The following is a 6612-nucleotide window of genomic DNA, read 5'->3' as shown; positions in this document are numbered from 1 at the left end:
ACATCACGCTGCGTCAAATCACGCTGCGTCCCATCACATCACGCTGCGTCCCATCGCATCACGCTGCGTCCCATCGCATCACGCTGCGCCCCATCGCATCACGCTGCGCCCCATCGTATCACGCTGCGTCCCATCGCATCACGCTGCGTCCCATCGCATCACGCTGCGTCCCATCGCATCACGCTGCGCCCCATCGCATCACTCTGCGTCCCATCGCATCACGCTGCGCCCCATCGCATCACGCTGCGCCACATCAATCTGCGTCCCATCACATCATGCTACGTCCCATCACATCACGCTGCGTCACATCAATCTGCGTCCCATCGCATCACGCTGCGCTCCATCGCATCACGCTGCGCCCCATCACATCACGCTACGTCCCATCGCATCACGCTGCGTCACATCAATCTGCGTCCCATCACATCACGCTGCGTCCCATCGCATCACGCTGCGCCCCATCACATCACGCTGCGTCCCATCACATCATGCTACGTCCCATCACATCACGCTGCTTCACATCAATCTGCGTCCCATCACATCACGCTGCGTCCCATCGCATCACGCTGCACCCCATCACATCACGCTGCGCCCCATCACATCACGCTGCGCCCCATCGCATCACGCTGCGTCACATCACACTGCGTCACATCACATCACGCTGCGTCCCATCACATCACGCTGCGTCCCATCACATCAATCTGCGTCCCATCACATCATGCTGCGTCCCATCACATCACGCTGCGTCACATCAATCTGCGTCCCATCGCATCACGCTGCGCTCCATCACATCACGCTGCGTCCCATCGCATCACGCTGCACCCCATCACATCACGCTGCGCCCCATCACATCACGCTGCGCCCCATCGCATCACGCTGCGTCACATCACACTGCGTCACATCACATCACGCTGCGTCCCATCACATCACGCTGCGTTCCATCACATCAATCTGCGTCCCATCACATCATGCTGCGTCCCATCACATCATGCTACGTCCCATCACATCACGCTGCGTCACATCAATCTGCGCCCCATCACATTACGCTGCGCCCCATCACATCACGCTGCGCCCCATTGCATCACGCTGCGCCCCATCGCATCACGATACGTCCCATCGCATCACGCTGCGCCCCATCGCATCACGCTGCGCCCCATCACATCACGATACGTCCCATCGCATCACGCTGCGTCCCATCGCATCACGCTGCGCCCCATCACATCACGATACGTCCCATCGCATCACGCTGCGCCCCATCGCTTCACGCTGCGTCCCATCGCATCACGCTGCGCCCAATCACATCACGCTGCGTCCCATCACATCACGCTGCGTCCCATCACATCACGCTGCGCCCCATCGCATCACGCTGCGTCCGATCGCATCACGCTGCGTCCCATCGCATCACGCTGCGCCCCATCGCATCACGCTGCACCCCATCACATCACGCTGCGTCCCATCGCATCACGCTGCACCCCATCACATCACGCTGCGTCCCATCGCATCACGCTGCACCCCATCACATCACGCTGCGTCCCATCGCATCTGTAGACAACAAATTTTTTTTTCAGGAATAAAGATACATTTTGCACCGTTCATCATGCCGCACACAGAATATTTTCCCTAACTTCTGTGGGTCAGTACAATCACAGCCAGACCCGATCTGCATGTAGTAAATTTAGTATTTTTTACTTTTTTGCACAATAAATAAATTAGAAATACTTTCCATATCGCCCTATTTTGAGAGCCATTAATATTTTTTTGTGAAATGAGTTACATGACCGCTTGTTTAGTTGTTTTTTTTTTGCACGGGGAGCTATAGTTTTCATTGGTTCCACTTTGAGGGTACAAAGCACCATGCCAGCACTTTTTATTACTGTTTTTAGGAACTTGGACGAAGAAACAGCAATTCTAGGATTTTTTTTTCCATGTTTCTATCTTATGTGTAAGTGACATGGTAACTTCATCCTGGGAGTTAAAACTACAATAAAAGTGGTGCCATTAGATATATATACACACACACATACATACATTATATATATACAGTTATATAAAAAAGTTTGGGCACCCCTATTAATCTTAAGCTTAATGTTTTATAAAAATTGGTGTTTTTGCAGCAGCTATTTCAGTTTGATATATGTAATAACTGTTGGACACAGTAATGTTTCTGCCTTGAAATGAGGTTTATTGTACTAACAGAAAATGTGCAATCTGCATTCAAACAAAATTTGACAGGTGCATAAGTATGGGCACCTCACCAGAAAAGTGACATTAATATTTAGTAGATCCTCCTTTTGCAAAAATAACAGCCTCTAGTCGCTTCCTGTAGCTTTTAATGAGTTCCTGGATCCTGGATGAAGGTATTTTTGACCATTCCTCTTTACAAAACAATTCCAGTTCAGTTAAGTTTGATGGTCGCCGAGCATGGACAGCCCTCTTCAAATGATCCCACAGATGTTCAATGATATTCAGGTCTGGGGACTGGGATGGCCATTCCAGAACATTGTAATTGTTCCTCTGCATGAATGCCTGAGTAGATTTGGAGCGGTGTTTTGGATCATTGTCTTGCTGAAAGATCCATCCCCTGCGTAACTTCAACTTTGTCACTGATTCTTGAACATTATTGTCAAGAATCTGCTGATACTGAGTGGAATCTATGCGTCTCTCAACTTTAACAAGATTCCCGGTGCCGGCATTGGCCACACAGCCCCAAAGCATGATGGAACCTCCACCAAATTTTACTGTGGGTAGCAAGTGTTTTTCTTGGAATGCTGTGTTTTTTTGCCGCCATGCATAACGCCTTTTTGTATGACCAAACAACTCAATCTTGGTTTCATCAGTCCACAGGACCTTCTTCCAAACAGAAATTGGCTTCTCCAAATGTGCTTTTGCATACCTCAGCCGACTCTGTTTGTGGCGTGCTTGCAGAAACGGCTTCTTTCGCATCACTCTCCCATACAGCTTCTCCTTGTGCAAAGTGCGTTGTATAGTTGACCGATGCACAGTGACACCATCTGCAGCAAGTTGATGCTGCAGCTCTCTGGAGGTGGTCTGAGGATTGTCCTTGACTGATCTCACCATTCTTCTTCTCTGCCTTTCTGATGTTTTTCTTGGCCTGCCACTTCTGCCCTTAACAAGAACTGTCCCTGTGTTCTTCCATTTCCTTACTATGTTCCTCACAGTGGAAACTGACAGGTTAAATCTCTGAGACAGATTTTTATATCCTTCCCCTGATCAACTATGTTGAATAATCTTTGTTTTCAGATCATTTGACAGTTGTTTTGAGGAGCCCATGATGCCACTCTTCAGAGGAGATTCAAACAGGAGAGCAACTTGCAAGTGGCCACTTTAAGTAGCTTTTCTCATGATTGCATACACCTGGCTATGAAGTTCAAAGCTCAATGAGGTTACAAAACCAAAAAAAGTGCTTTAGTAAGTCAGTAAAAAGTAGGTAGGAGTATTTAAAACAAGAAAATTATAAGGGTGCCCATACTTATGCACCTGTCAAATTTTGTTTGAATGCAGATTCCACATTTTCTGTTAGTACAATAAACCTCATTTCAAGGCAGAAAAATTACTGTGTCCAACAGTTATTACATATATCAAACTGAAATAGCTGTTGCAAAAACACCAATTTTTATAAAACATTAAGCTTTAGATTAATAGGGGTGCCCAAACTTTTTCATATAACTGTATATATATATATATATACGTACATATATATGTATGTGTGTGTAGATATATAAATAATCAACATAGGATAACAAAAAAGTGCTTGTTTTCTTTAGTGACCTTTTTATAGTACAATATATATATATATTGTGGTAGAGCAACTTGCTCCGCTCTACACGGACGTAGACACGGAACACTGTTTCTTTAAATTTTGGGTTGGTTTATTAAAGCATGTCATAAACCACCCTGGAGTCCATAAAGTAAACACAGCCCATTCAGCATAATGGCAAAACAAAATACAAAGATGCAGCACAGTCCGTACATCGGCCGGGGTCCGACCACTCAGGGTTAAATACACACAGTTCAGCTCAGCATATACAAGCTCCTCTCTGGAGCAAGCCTCTCCAGATACTGACCCACACCTGAGTCAAAAGGCTGACTCTTCATAGCCCCAAACCACACCCTGGGGCAGGAGATATGGAGAACAACCTCCTGCCCGCTCTATGGTTGTTCTCATAAAACACGCCCTTTAAACATGGCCGGTTAACCCTCTCTGCACCTATCATGAAGGAGAAAAACTTCCATGTTTCACATCACTGAGGCTATAGCCTCAGTGAAACATATCTCCCCTCAAGTATTCTGCCAGTGACTTTGTCATATATATATATATATATATATATATATATATATATATATATACATACACAGTGGTGGCCAAAAGTATTGGCACCCCTGCAATTCTGTCAGATAATACTCAGTTTCTTCCAGAAAATGATTGCAATCACAAATTCTTTGGTATTATTATCTTCATTTAATTTGTCTTCAATGAAAAAAACACAAAAAGAATTGTCCTAAAGCCAAATTGGATACAATTCCACACCAAACCTAAAAAAGGGGGTGGACAAAAGTATTGGCACCCTCAGCCTAATACTTGGTTGCACAACCTTTAGCCAAAATAACTGCGAACAACCGCTTCCGGTAACCATCAATGAGCTTCTTACAATGCTCTGCTGGAATTGTAGACCATTCTTCTTTGGCAAACTGCTCCAGGTCCCTGATATTTGAAGGGTGCCTTCTCCAAACTGCCATTTTGAGATCTCTCCACAGGTGTTCTATGGGATTCAGGTCTGGACTCATTGCTGGCCACCTTAGAAGTCTCCAGTGCTTTCTCTCATACCATTTTATAGTGCTTTTGGAAGTGTGTTTTGGGTCATTGTCCTGCTGGAAGACCCATGACCTCTGAGGGAGACCCAGCTTTCTCACACTGGGCCCTACAATATGCTGCAAAATTTGTTGGTAGTCTTCAGACTTCATAATGCCATGCACACGGTCAAGCAGTCCAGTGCCAGAGGCAGCAAAGCAACCCCAAAACATCAGGGAACCTCCGCTATGTTTGACTGTAGGGACCGTGTTCTTTTCTTTGAATGCCTCTTTTTTTTTCCTGTACACTCTATGTTGATGCTTTGTCCCAAAAATCTCTACTTTTGTCTCATCTGACCAGAGAACATTCTTCCAAAACGTTTTAGGCTTTCTCAGGTAAGTTTTGGCAAACTCCAGCCTGGCTTTTTTATGTCTCGGGGTAAGAAGTGGGATCTTCCTGGGTATCCTACCATACAGTCCCTTTTCATTCAGACGCCGACGGATAGTACGGGTTGACACTGTTGCACCCTCGGACTGCAGGGCAGCTTGAACTTGTTTGGATGTTAGTCGAGGTTCTTTATCCACCATCCGCACAATCTTGCGTTGAAATCTCTCGTCAATTTTTCTTTTCCGTCCACATCTAGGGAGGTTAGCCACAGTGCCATGGGCTTTACACTTCTTGATGACACTGCGCACGGAAGACACAGGAACATTCAGGTCTTTGGAGATGGACTTTTAGCCTTGAGATTGCTCATGCTTCCTCACAATTTGGTTTCTCAAGTCCTCAGACAGTTCTTTGGTCTTCCTTCTTTTCTCCATGCTCAATGTGGTATACACAAGGACACAGGACAGAGGTTGAGTCAACTTTAATCCATGTTAACTGGCTGCAAGTGTGATTTAGTTATTGCCAACACCTGTTAGGTGCCACAGGTAAGTTACAGGTGCTGTTAATTACACAAATTAGAGAAGCATCACAGGATTTTTCAAACAGTTCCAATACTATTGTCCACCCCCTTTTTTAGGTTTGGTGTGGAATTATATCCAATTTGGTTTTAGGACAATTCTTTTTGTGTTTTTTCATTGAAGACAAATTAAATGAAGAGAATAATACCAAAGAATTTGTGATTGTAATCATTTTCAGGAAGAAACTGAGTATTATCTGACAGAATTGCAGGGGTGCCAATACCTTTGGCCACCACTGTATATATATATATATATATATATATATATATATATATATATATATATATAGTAAAAAAAATAATATTTTACTTATTTATAGATTTTTTTATTTGTATCTGTTTTTTACTATATCTTCACTAAAAAGGTCAGTTAAACACTTTAATTGTCTGATTCTGAAACTCTTTCCTGTTCTGGCATGGGTGAGCATCTATTTTTTGGTAGATGAGATGTAGTTTTCATTAGTTCTATACTGGGGTACGTACAACTTTTTTGCTCCCTTTTATTTCATTTTTTTAAAATTGGATAAACAAAAACAGCGATTCTGGATTTGTTTTTTGATATTTTCTATAGGGCTCAGGATAATTAACCTGTTAGTTTCTGAATCGTCTATACTAATCATGGGACATTTCATTTTTTTTTCTCTAATTCTATTTTTGTTAAAACTGTGATTTTTGTGTTTTTTTTTTTCTTTATTTTTGTGTCACAATATTTATTAGTCAGGACTCCGGACATTTGATCATCTGATCACTTCCATTATTCTCTGCACCATTTATGTTCTACAGACAGGCTCCCGGCTGGTAAAGCATTGCAGGGGCGGCACAAGATTGCGGTAGAAGGCGGTGG

Source organism: Phyllobates terribilis, unplaced genomic scaffold (genome assembly GCF_046119375.1).
Source record: "Phyllobates terribilis strain yellow unplaced genomic scaffold, ASM4611937v1 Scaffold_13__5_contigs__length_258822181, whole genome shotgun sequence".
In the NCBI taxonomy this organism is placed as follows: Eukaryota; Metazoa; Chordata; class Amphibia; order Anura; family Dendrobatidae; genus Phyllobates; species Phyllobates terribilis.
The sequence above is the reverse complement of the archived record's forward strand: the minus strand, read 5'-3'. Positions refer to the sequence as shown.